The following is a 13,967-nucleotide window of genomic DNA, read 5'->3' as shown; positions in this document are numbered from 1 at the left end:
AGAAGACAAGCATTTTGTTCTAGAATGCTTTCCAGGATAGGAGAGTGTGGTCTTCAAATTGTAAGCCCCTTTTATGTGGAACTCGATTTTTTTTGCCATATGGTGATGCAATATTTTATTTATTCTGTCCATTAGGAACTATTTTTATAGTAAAACTATAAAATTTTGTAATAAATGCTTAATATTGCTCCACATACAATTCAGTGTTTGGTATAAAGTTCTTTGACTGCAAGAAAGAACATTTGGTTTACTTCACTAATAGGAATATCTCTCAGTGCTGGAATGGCCTCTTCTTGGTATTCCTTCTGTTGTTGATTTTTGGCCTAGTTACCTGTGATTGTTTGAATGGAACTAAGTGGAGAGAGATACTCATCATGTTTATTCCAATTAAGAACGTGTGGCCGATTCCTGAATATTCATTGGAAGGACTGAAGCTGAAGCTGAAACTCCAATACTTTGGCCACCTGAGAAGAACTGACTCATTTGAAAAGACCCTGATGCTGGGAAAGATTGAAGGTGGGAGAAGAAGGGGACGACAGAGGATGAGACGGTTGGATAGCATCACTGACTCAGTGGACATGGAATATGAGTGAACTCTGGGAGTTAGTGATGGACAGGGAGGCCTGGTGTGCTGCAGTCCATGGGGTTGCAAAGAGTCAGACACAACTGAGCGACTGAACTGAACTGAACGGAACTGATGACTACAGTAATGAGGAGGTACCCAAGCAGTGCAACAGCTCAATACTTTTGAGGCTGATAGGTTAAGTCTAAGGAGTTTATCCAAGATGTAGGAATGAAAGCCCACACAAAATACAGTGTGAAGCCAGATTGGGAGCTTAAGGAAAAAACAAAGCCATAAATCGCTCTTTCTGGCAATGAATTTTCCACCATTTTCCCGGTGACTTGAGATAATCCTGGGTCTCCTTGCTCCTAGAACTCAATTTTTAATGTTTTAGCGTCTGAATTCTTTCACTGAAGGAGCTTTGGATTTTTTTTTTAACTTCATTAAATGCTACATTCCTGTCAGTGTGCAGTATTATTCTAATTTACATAAGTAAGGTGAACCCGGATTTTAAGTTTACCATCACTGAGGCTTATTGTTAAAAGAAAAAAAAATCTGTGTTGAATCATATTTAAAAAATGGTATCATTGTTTTAGTTTATAGATCAGATCACCCAAATTTAATAAGAGTGGCATTCTGCTTTACATGTGTCAGGGACTTCACAGGCAAATCTCTTTTTTCTCTATGCAAATAAGCTTCAAACAAATTGTATTGCAAATCCCTACCCTTCCTATCCCCTTTCATGTTCTTCTTAATTCCCATTTGGACCATGTAAGGAACCACATATTTGAATATCATTTATGAGTTAGGTTTAAAATGTGGTTGTGGTTTATACTTAGAAAAGCTGCCTAATCTGGAGAGGTGCACTTTTGTAGTATGTGTTTACTTACTAGTTCAAAGAGGCTATTTCTTGTTTCAGTCTAGTCTCTTTCCAGGGTCTGGGTGATATTGAACTAGTACCTGTTCCTCATCTAAAATAGGGTGTTGCTGCTGCTGCTGTTGCTAAGTCTCTTCAGTTGTGTCCGACTCTGTGCGACCCCACAGATGGCAGCCCACCAGGCTCCTCTGTCCCTGGGATGCTCCAGGCAAGAACACTGGAGTGGGTTGCCATTTCCTTCTACAATGCAGGAAAGTGAAAAATGAAAGTGAAGTCACTCAGTCATGTCCTACTCGTCACAACTCCATGGACTGCAGCCCACCAGGCTCCTCTATCTATGGGATTTTTCCAGGCAAGATTACTGGAGTGGGCTGCCAAAATAGGGTGTAGCTGAAAGTAAATGACTAGGGTATTCCAAGAGGTTAGTGATGGATCCCTCTTATGACTCTCATCTCTCCCTGGATCCCGTGTTTCCAAACACTCAGCCTGGACTACAAGGTGCAAAGAGCCATGCACTTACCCAGTTCTCCACAGTATGCTCTTTAACCATTTGTCCCATCTCTGATTTAATGCCATCAAAGGGGATCTGGATGCCTTAGCAAGATCATCCTATGTCTGTGTAAGGACAAGTGCTAGGAATTGCCCCTGTCTTTCAGTGAAAGCAGTCCTCCTTGTAGTTCTCGCTCTTGTGTGTTTCTTTTTGAACTCTGCATACTTCCAGGATAAATTAACTAACAACAAATATTGTCAGTGGCCTGTCTTAAAGAGAGGAAGGTAGAGGTGTTTGTGTAGAAGTTTTAAAATTGGAACAGAAAAATAACCACCTTAAAATCACCATTTCATCATTTGATAGGCACTTTCTGATGGAACGGTGGTGTTTCTCTGGGTTGCATGCCAACAATTGTCAAGCCATTGGGTTATATCATGGCCCCATCCAGACTAGGCTAAGGTCTCCCTAGGCTTCAGCATTAGTAGGTCTGAGTCCCCTGAGTTCATCTTCCTGGGCATTCTGAGAAGCCCTGCAGTGAGGGATCTCTGCCTGGAACAAGAGCACTATTCCCAGTGTATCTGCAACATAATAACGTATACCTAGAATTGGAGAGAGCCTCCCAGGTAGTGAGATTAACATATACAAAGGCAGGGAGTTTCACAGTTACTATGTCATTTTTGTAACAACACTGTGAAAGGTGCCCAGGGTTTATCTCAAGTTCAAGGAGCCAGGAAGAAGGGCCATAGATGACACCAAGATTTTAAATACAACACTCCTTAGAACATTTGAGGCAATCACTGCTGCACCCGTGTGACTTCCCTTTGCAATTCCAAATAATGTAAGATTCCTCCAACTTTTCCGACGGCGGAGGACAGTAGACATCTCACTAGACTTGGAATTGAATGCCTCTAGCTTTCAGTCTTGCTTGTGCCTCTTACAAGTCTTACCTACTTGGGAAAATCCTGCAATCTGTTTAAACCTTGTTTTCCTCTTGGGAATAATAATAAATGGCAGACTATTTGTGAGGCTTTAACGTTCTGAAGTATGTGAATTTTCAAAGCAGAGCTCTTAGAACATAAAGTATATTTATAGTATGTCCTTCTTGCCTGTCTTTCCTTTTTACTCCTCCCTTCCCTTCTTCTTTCTCTCTTTTCTTCATTTTTAACCCTTGTGTATTTCTTCCATGCAAAGTCTGGTTGTCAGGGAAATCCACCCTTTTCTGCCAAGCACTGACTTGCTTCAGAAAGCTAATATGAATCCTGTGGTGTGGTAAAGTTGTGTGTCATTTGTTCAGTTCAGTTCAGTCGCTCAGTTGTGTCCGACTCTTTGCGACCCCATGAACTGCAGCATGCCAGGCCTCCCTGTCCATCACCAGCTCCCAGAGTTCACCCAAACTCTTGTCCATCGAGTTGGTAATGCCATCCAGCCATCTCATCCTCTGTTTTCCCCTTCTCCTCCTGACCCAATCCCTCCCATCATCAGAGTCTTTTCCAATGAGTCAACTCTTCGCATGAGGTGGCCAAAGTATTGGAGTTTCAGCTTTAGCATCAGTCCTTTCAAAGAACACCCAGGACTGATCACCTTTAGAATGGACTGGTTTCAGTCCCAGGGACTCTCAAGAGTCTTCTCCAACACCACAGTGTCATGGGTTAGGAATGGGCAAAATGCAGAATGGAAAGTAAATAGAAATGTCCTTTGAGATTATGAACATGCAGTGACATCTTTGGAGACCAAGAAGAAGTCATGAGTTTGCGCTGCAGATTTATAATCGAGTTCTCAGCAGAGTCCTTGGTGACCTCCACCCCTGCCTTGCCCCATTCACTCATGACTCATTTCTTCTGAAGCATTTGTTCTCAAACTGATCCCTGGACCAGTACCATCAGCATCACCCGGGAATTTTAATTAGAGATGCTGATTTGGAGGCCCCACTCTATACCCACTAAATCAGAAATTTGGGGAGTGAGTCCCAGTTATCTATGTTGTAAAGTGCCCTCTAAGTGATGCTGGTGAACACTCAGATTTGAGAACCACTGCCCTTCACCAACCACAGCTCAGGTTTGCCCTTCCCGCATCAGAATGGGAACTATAGCCCAGGAACTTGACTCTGGATTGTCAAAGCTTTTCAAGTAGGTCTCATACCATGTGAACTACAGGTTAACTAACTATATTCACTCCCCCAGGCTATGACTCTGATATGGGTGAAGGATGTTGATTCATCTGACATGAATCTGCAAATGTTTCTCCAATAAAAGCTTTTGAAGTATCTGAGTTAAATAAACATTTGCAATGAACCCACACTTTTCCACTTGGCCTCTTTCATCAAGTCCTTATCAAAATCTTCTCTTGGACAGTGCTCAAAGGAGATTATGAAGGCAAGACAGGCTTACACCTCCTGTTTCCCAGGTCATAGGATTCATGAGTCCTGAGAACCATACTGCTGCATATTTGGCACTGTAGCCATCACCCTTTTCCCAAAGCATTTAGAGCAAACATTCCTTCTTCAAAACAGATGGACATAGGCCATGTTAATGCCACAGCTGTCCTGTAATGCTTCAGAAATTTTTATTTATAAACCAGAATATCAGAATTGACATTGGTTCCTACAAAAGATACTGTTGAGTTCCAACTCCACATTACCACTGAGCTCACCCAAAGCTGACAACTTCTCACTCCAGGTACTTTTCCATTCTCAGACAAGGCAGCCTTAAAGTGCCAGGGGCAGCTCTCACACAGTGAGAGAAAAGAACCTGTAGATAAATAGCCCAGCTGCCTCGTCTCTTGGCAGACCGTTTCTGAGCTGCATTTTACAGGATTACTGAGATGGTCTCCAGAAAGATTGAACACCAGAGGCCCACAGTGGTAATGGCTCATTGGGACACTCTTTATTGCTTTGTCTCTCTTCTCCTATCTCACTTTCTCCATTCTCTCTGTTATTTGGGATCAAATTCCAAATAAACTCACTGCTCCAGGTTTTTGTTATAAGATCTGTTTCAGGAACTCATAAGAAGATGATTGGGTGATTTGTTCAAGGTTGTACATTTGTTCAAGTTAAGGCAGACCAGGATCCATTCTTCTTCTGTATTGAAAAGAAAGACTGATCTTGTATTGAATTTAGTACTTGACTTTATTTTTGCAGCATCCCCCTAGAACTTAGTATTGTGCAAATACTAAATACATGAGAAGTGACTGAGACTTATTCGATCAGTCAGTAGTTATTGGATTCTTTCACTGCCCGAATCTACCAGCTTTCTATGTAGCAAGTTACTTTCACAGTGCACTTTTCATAAATCCTATTAGTATGGATTTTCCCATCATCTGAATAGCATAGGGAAGAACATAATGCCTGATATAATGTAATAAGTTCTTAATTTGTTGAATGAATAAGTAAATCATGTAGTACATTTCAGAACAGAATATAGGGACCTAAAATTTTGAATCCCATCAAAAGTCACGTTACTGGTTATTAATAACCAGGGCAGGACTAAAAGCCCATCCCCTTCAGACTTTATCTAGTACTTTGATTACTCCATCTCATAAGGCCCATTAAAGTCAAGTGCTTTTCTAGTATTTTTTAATCACTGGAAAAAATATATCATTTAGAGCAATCTGTTATTATGGGTACTATTCAAACAATGCAATTATCCAGAACAAATTTAGAGAAAGCTAGTTTGAGTTTTTGGACAAATGAGTTCTTTCGGCAGCTGAATGTGAAAGGTGTAATGATTGATACATGAGCACTTTGGCTGGATTGTGACCATAATACAACTGCAAGCAAGAATCTGCTGGAAGGTATAGCAATCCCTAAGCTACACCATTCTGAAATGATCATAGTATCTTACGACATTCTTTCACCTATCAGTCAATAGTCATGTCTTGGAAATTTATTATGTGCAGAGCCCTGGGTGAGGTGCTACTCAGAAAATATACAGGATGAGTCTTTTCCAATAAGGAGGTGATAAATTTCCTTATGTCCATTTTTTCCCCATTTTCTGTCACCACCCCAAACACAAGCCATCAGCCTAATGTAAGACAGCAACTATGTTATGTATATAATTGAAACAGCTCCTGACCTGATGTTTGCCTTACATTTTTGGTAAATACCCTTTACTGAGATATGAAACTTCTCTTTTGTGTTTTTAAGTTTGTCATGAATGGATTTTAAAACATCAGTAAGTATTCTCCATCCATTAAGATAATCATAGGATTTTCCCCTTTAATCTAGTCATATGATATAGTATTTAATTAATTTCTAATGTTAAACCAACTTTGATTTCCAGAGGAAAAAATTAGTTCATCATGATATATTCTTTTATTTATATACTATTGAATTAGGTTGGCGTATTTTGTTTAGTTTTTGCGCTTATGTTCATGAATGACATAGCTTGTAATTTTTCTTTATTCTTTTAGTTTTGTTGTGTCATTATCAACATTATTCTAGGCCTTTATTTTTATTTATTCTGAAGAAACTGTTTAAGATTAGAAGTATTTGTTCCTTGAATATTTGGTAAAATTTATCCACATAAGCAACTGACCTGATGTTTTCTTTGTAATGAGGTTTGAAACTACTGGGTTGGTTTCTTTAATGTTTATAGAAATAATTAACTTTTCTGCTTGTTGCATAAGGTTTTATAAACTCTGTAGATATATGTCTTTTTTATCTATGTATTTATAGGGATATATTATAGGGGTTTTATCTATGCATATTTTAAGGATATGTCTATTTTATCTAGACTGTAATGTTTATTAATATATAACTTCTCTTAATATTCCCATTATCTTTTAAATCTCTTTAATAATTGCATTTGTGTCCTCTTGTCTTAATCCATTTGGGTTGCTATAACAAAATACTATAGATTGAGTAGCTTATAAAAGAAATGAAATTTATTTCTCACAGTTTTTGATGCTGAGAATTTGATCAAGGTGCCAGCAAGGTCAGGTGAGGGCCTCTTCTGGGTCACAGGCTTCTCACTGTATCTTTATATCATAGAAGGGACAAGGGAGCGCTCTGAGTTCTCTTTCATAAGAGCACTAATCTCAATTATAAGGGTTCTGCCCTTATGACCTGATCACTTCAAAGGCCCCACTTTTTAATGCCATCACCTTGAAAATTAGAATTTTAACATAAATTTGAGGGGACATGCATTCCCGTATTCACTTTTGACCAATTTTTGCTAGGCGTTTCTTCATTTTATTAGTTTTTTTTTAAAATGAATCACCTTTGACTTCATTGAGTCCTGTTATTATTTACAAATTTCCTAATTGACTGTGCCAAAATTTCCCAGGGAGTAACCTAGGAATCTACTTCTGTGCAAGGAGAAAAGAAGAAGGATTGGGCAAAGGGAGACAGTCAGAAGCAATTCCAGCTTCATCAGAGACTCCACCATCCCCAAAGGGAGATCAAGCGGTCTTTCAGAGTCCTTCAGTAGTCCACTGGACCAAAATGGCTGGGTCTATGTATTCTGTAGTCATTGGATGTGAGCTGCCCAAGAAGGTACATGACCTTGGGTGAAGCACATCTCTGCAGTGTAGGTAGCCATAGAAGATGATAGCCATATTCCCAGAAAATGTATCTTTCCTTGAAGCATCACTTCATTGACACATCTTTATTATTTTCTTTCTTTAATTTTCTCATTTTCTTTCTAGACTCTTGAATTAGATATCTACCTTGTTAATTTTCTACTGTTTCTTTTTTCTAATACAAGCATTTTGGGCTGAAGTTTCCTCTGAATGCTGCTTTACCTGCATCCAACAAGTCTTGTTGTATAATATCTTTATTGGTAGACGTATCAGTTCAGTACATCAGTAGTATCAGTATTTATGAGTTAATTAAATGTAGGTTTCTAAATATTCATGCATATATGATTTTGTAGTTATATTTTTATTTTTTCTTATTTAATAGAATCTTCAGGAGGTCCCCTAGTTTGTCGATAAATTGATGAATTTGAAATGGAAAACTATTCACATCAAGGATTAAAACTCCATACAGGTCTCCCTATTGCCTATAAATTGAAGTCTAAAGTATTTAATGAAATTTAAAGGCTCTTCCTGATATGGCTTATGCTTACCTCTCCCCTACCACTCCTACACTCTCTTGCTATAATTTAGCCCCACTTTTCTTTAATTTTCTCTACTTAAGTTGGTCTTGATTATTGTCTCTCCACATATCATGCCCTCTTTTACCTAACTTAACCTTCAGGTATATTCTTTTTATTTCCACCTTTTGAAACTCTACTGTTAGCAGCTCTGCATAGATGAGATACTTTCCCTATGTGTTTCCATGGTTCTCCCCACCCTTCAGTCCTAACCACCCTGTATTTAAATTGTTTATTCAATAAGCTACATGTTTTGTTAGATTGTAAACTTCAGGAGGACAAGAATAAAATATAAGTCTCTGCTGTGCTTCTAATTCATTGCTTGCTCTATGTAGGTATTCAATAATTATTTGTCAAATAATAGTAACAATAACCATCAATTACTAGATAATTACTGTTTTTCCAGAAATTATGCAGAGACTAGTGTGGTCAGCAGGATATTGGTCTCCTTTAATATCCATGTTTAGAACCTGTCGAGATCTTGTGTCACATGGCAAGGAAGTTTTAAGGTTGCAGATGGAATTAAAGTTGTTAAATGTTTGATTTGAATGGGAAGAGAGTCTTGTATTATCTGGGTGGGTCCAATATAATCACAAGGGTTCTCATAAGTGAAAGAGGTAGGCAGGAGAGGCAGTGCCAGAGGGCTGGAGAAAGACTCAAGCAGCCATTGCTGGCTTTGAAGATGGAAGGGGACCATAAGCCAAGGAATATGGGCAGCCTCTAGAAACTGGAAAAGGCAAAGAGCTCAATTGTCTCCTAAAGCTCCAAAAACTATGCATCACCATCAACATCTTGGTTTTAGCTGAATAAGACCATTTCAGATTTTTAACCTTCAGAACTATAAAATAAGAACATGTTTAATAGCAGAGTTGTGCCTTAAAGTTACATGGAAAACAAAACTTGCAAATAATTGACTTGGAAATTTAGCTGATCAAGTTTCCAAGCAAAATGTTGAAAGTTTAATTTTGTTTTATCTTGCTGTTCATATTAAAATGTGGGGGAAAGGAGAGAGCGAGATTGCAGGAAGACTCTTAAGGAAACAGTTTCCAGGACTTGGTGATTTGGGACTTTCTCAGCCTGTCTACTTATGTAAGAGAGCTTATGGAATGATCTAGTGGGTGGAACAGTAATACAGAGAAATTCAAATTGTTGTGTAAAGTTGACATAAGAATTTTTAACTTCAAGAGAGTCCAAGTAGATCGGTTAAAGGGACCCAGAAAGATGAGGAATGTGGAAACTAAGGTAGAAAAGCAAAACAGTGGGAAGTCGTGCACTGAGGAGATGTAGTAGCCAGTAACAAGTTCCCCAGGGCTGGATTGACCCAGAGACAGAGAAACTGAGGTAGCTAATAGCCTACATTAAGCTGTCTCTTGTGGTCAGTTTTCATCACAATCCTGAAGAAAGGCAATGCCAAAGAATGTTCAAACTACTACACAATTGCACTCATCTCACATGCTAACAAAGTAATGCTCAAAATTCTCCAAGTCAGGCTTCAACAGTACGTGAACCGAGAATGTCCAGATGTTCAAGCTAGATTTAGAAAAGGCAGATAAACCAGAGATCAAACAGATCAAATCTATTGGATCAAAGAAAAATCAAGAGAGCTCCAGAAAAACATCTATTTCTGCTTTATTGACTATGCCAAAGCCTTTGACTATGTGGATCATAACAAACTGTAGAAAATTCTTCAAGAGATGGAAATAACAGACCACCTGACCAGCCTCCTGAGAAATATGTATGCAGGTTCAGAAGCAACAATTAGAACTAGACATGGAACAAATACTGGTTCCAAATAAGGAAAGGAGTACATCAAGGTTGTATAAGGTCACCCTGCTTATTTAACTTATATGCTGAGTACATCATGTGAAATGCTGGACTGGATGAAGCACAAGCTGGAATCAAAATTGCCAGGAGAAATATCAATAATCTCAGATATGCAGATGACACCACGCTTATGGCAGAAAGTGAAGAAGATCTAAAGAGCCTCTTGATGAAAGTGAAAGAGGAGAGTGAAAAAGTTGGCTTAAAACTCAACATTCAGAAAACGAAGATCATGGCATTTGATCCCATCACTTCATGGCAAATAGATGGGGAAACAATGGAAACAGTGACAGAATTTATTTTCTTGGGCTTCACAATCACTGTAGATGGTGACTACAGCCGTGAAATTAAAAGACTCTTGCTCCTTGGAAGAAAAGTTATGACCAATCTAGACAGCATATTATAAAGCAGAGACATTACTTTGCCAACAAAGGTCCATCTTGTCAAAGCTATGGTTTTTCCAGTAGTCATGTATGGATGTGAGAGTTGGAGTATAAAGAAAGCTGAGCACTGAAGAATTAATGCTTTTGAACTGTGGTATTGGAGAAGACTCTCGAGAGTCCCTTGGACTGCAAGGCGATCCAACCAGTCCATCCTAAAGGAAATCAGTCCTGAATATTCATTGGAAGTACTGATGCTGAAGCTGAAACTCCAATACTTTGGCCACCTGATGTGAAGAACTGACTCATTGGAAAAGACTCTGATGCTGGGAAAGGTTGAAGGCAGGAGAGGGGCATGAGAGAGGATGAGATGGTTGGATGGCATCACAGACTCGATGAGCATGAGTTTGTGTGAGCTTTGCGAGTTGGTGATGGACAAGGAAGGCTGGCATGCTGCAGTCCATGGGCTCGCAGACTCAGACACGACTGAGTGAGTGAACTGACTGAACCTGCCGAAGTGGTCTATTGTGGTGAGCTGTGAGATGTTTCCTGCTTCTGTGTCTGCTGCACTAAAATGTCAGTTAAGCCTATTGAAAGGGAGGAGCATTTAAATTCTACAGGACCCAAAAGAGACATCATTAGAAAGAGGTAAGACACAGAGTAGAAGAGAAAAAAAAAAATCACAGAAAATGGGACTAAGGCGATTAGAGGTGTAATTTCTGAAGACCTAATCACCCCTTGATGGTCCAAGAAATAGTTGGGGAAGGGTGGAGAGAACTTTGACTTTCTATCTCTGTGAGATGTCAAGTCTTGAGCTGATTTTATTGAAGGCAATAAAGGACAGGAGGACCTCAGTAACCCAAAATATTGGCACTTGACATCTGGATCCACTAAGAAAATCACATCAGGAACAAGCATTTTGTTTTATTTGCTTCACTATCAAGAATAATAAAATAACAATGGCGCCATCTGGAATACTCCATTCCCATTTCTCATTATTTTTCCGAGTAGAACCTTAATCTCAAGACCCTAAGTGGAGAGAAGGAAACTAATGCAATCCAGGGATGATGTAGCATGACATAAACAAGTGAATTGTTCAGTCGCTCTGGCCTTGACATTTGCTGCAATGAGATCACTTTACTCCAAGGCTGCTGAAGGCCTGGGCTAAGATGACTCATTCAGAACCATATGGTTAGAGAAATAGTTGTCCACACTAAGTGTGTGAATTTCTGAGGCAGGCAGAAGAGTGTTTTCTCATCTCAATACAGAACTAATCATGCCAGAATTGAACATCTCCAGCAATTACGTGACTTTTACGTTGGTCAGCCATTTTTCCCCTTAGCTCTGAAAAGTTTATTTTGCTCCATGTGGTGCATTTTAGGGGAGAATGAAATTTAAATTCTCCCTCCAAGACTTTGTTTCAGTCAGTATGTCTCTATTTCTCCCTCTTTATGTGTCTCTAAAATATAAAACAATAGCATTAAGGAGATGTTTTTAGCAAGAAGACATTGTCTCACCATCTTAATGCTACTGTCTTTGTTTATTTGTATCTCAATGTTGGAATGTAATCCCATTTTACTTATTTTCAATATATGATTTGCTATTTTAACATTGTGTTGCAAACATTTCCTCACGATTTCATAGTCTTCGTGACTATTTTCCTTAAACTACATAGTCTACCATAATTTGTAAGCTACTTAGAACCTTCAGTTTGTGGTATTATATATAATGCTACAACAGACTACTTAATACTCTTTTTGTTTCTTGCTGTAGAATAATGTCCTTAACATGAATCAATTGGGATACAATAGTTGGTTCATTACTTTAATGTATCTTTTAAACTTATATCACCTACTGTTCTTGACTTTAATACACAGATATTAAAATAAACAAACAAAAATAACCCACATTCTCCTCTTGCCCTCCTTCCCCCAGCATACAGATGCCTTGAAATGATCTTGGGTTTGCCAGTCTTAATGCCAATAACAATGGTAACTTTTTAATATAATATACTCAACTCAGAGGACGTATTTCCTTCAATACAGGAAACTCTACTCTATCCAGAGACATCTTTCTTTCCTGACCTTTACTTTTAGGATGTAATCTGGAGTGACTGGTGTTTTGTCTTTGCTGATTTTGATTGGTTGTTATCATTAGCAGTGATGTTCCTGCAGAATCCATATCATTCCCCAGATCACTGTGCCATTGAATTTACTAGTGGGAAACCCACATAAAAAAATGTTACAGAAAAATAACTGTTAAGTAATGGAGACCTTTTTAAGCTCTACCCCAGGAAACAGGATGTTTGGTGAGTGCAAAGATAACTTAAAGCTGAAGTCATCTTCCCAGCTCTGTTGGTTGTCTGAAATATACTTGTTGTCTAGAATTACATCCTTTGATGGCCCTGACTAAGCTAGAGAGATCAAACAGTAAGACTAGGTATTGGAGGAATAGTTACTGAGAAATTAGAATGGGGCCCTCTCTGCAAACGTAATGAAGTATGAGATATTTGAAGTGGTCAGTTGTTTGTCCTTTTTTTAATAGATTTTTTTTTATTTTTCTATAGATTTTTAAAGGTTGACATCAACTCATCATGGTTAAACACATCTTCTGTAGTTCTCTCAGCAACGTATTTTCCAAGCAATCTCATCCTCATATCTGTTCCCAGAAGACAGCACTATATAAATTACTGCTGATTTAACTTGTCCCTAACATTCACTGTAAGCTGCCTGAGGGTACATAGTTTGTATTATTATTATTATTTTTTTAATTAGGGCCACAACTGAACATGGAACAACAGACTGGTTCCAAATAGGAAAAGGAGTACATCAAGGCTGTATATTCTCACTCTGCTTATTTAACTTCTATGCAGAGTACATCATGAGAAAGGTTGGGCTGGAAGAAACACAAGCTGGAATCAAGATTGCCGGGAGAAATATCAATCACCTCAGATATGCAGATGACATCACCCTTATAGCAGAAAGTGAAGAGGAACTAAAAAGCCTCTTGATGAGAGTGAAGGAGGAGACTGAAAAAGTTGGCTTAAAGCTCGACATTCAGAAAACGAAGATCATGGCAACCGGTCCTATCACTTCATGGCAAATAGATGGGGAAACAGTGGAAACAGTGACAGACTTTAATTTTTTGGGTTTCAAAATCACTGCAGATGGTGATTGCAGCCATGAAATTAAAAGACACTTACTCCAGTTCCATTCTTCTTTCTCAAGATTGCTTTGGCTATTCGAGGTTTTTGTATTTCCATACAAATCTTGAAATTATTTGTTCTAGTTCTGTGAAAAATGTGCCTGGTAGCTTGATAGGGATTGCATTGAATTTGTAAATTGCTTTGGGTAGTATACTCATTTTCACTATATTGATTCTTCCAATCCATGAACATGGTATATTTCTCCATCTATTAGTGTCCTCTTTGATTTCTTTCATCAGTGTTTTATAGTTTTCTATATATAGGTCTTTAGTTTCTTTAGGTAGATATATTCCTAAGTATTTTATTCTTTTCGTTGCAATGGTGAATGGAATTGTTTCCTTAATTTCTTTTTCTACTTTCTCATTATTCGTGTATAGGAATGCAAGGGATTTCTGTGTGTTGATTTTATATCCTGCAACTTTACTATATTCATTGATGAGCTCTAGTAATTTTCTGGTGGAGTCTTTAGGGTTTTCCATGTAGAGGATCATGTCATCTGCAAACAGTGAGAGTTTTACTTCTTCTTTTCCAATTTGGATT

General features: G+C 38.4%; 1 pseudogene; it reads right to left on the bottom strand.

Annotated features, from left to right (window-relative positions):
* Window positions 1-200: 200 nt before the first annotated feature.
* LOC101123473 (phosphatidylinositol N-acetylglucosaminyltransferase subunit P-like) lies at window positions 201-8,888 on the bottom strand (annotated as a pseudogene).
* Window positions 8,889-13,967: the final 5,079 nt, after the last annotated feature.

Source organism: Ovis aries, chromosome 9 (assembly GCF_016772045.2).
Source record: "Ovis aries strain OAR_USU_Benz2616 breed Rambouillet chromosome 9, ARS-UI_Ramb_v3.0, whole genome shotgun sequence".
Lineage (NCBI taxonomy): Eukaryota > Metazoa > Chordata > Mammalia > Artiodactyla > Bovidae > Ovis > Ovis aries.
The sequence above is the reverse complement of the archived record's forward strand: the minus strand, read 5'-3'. Positions and strand labels throughout refer to the sequence as shown.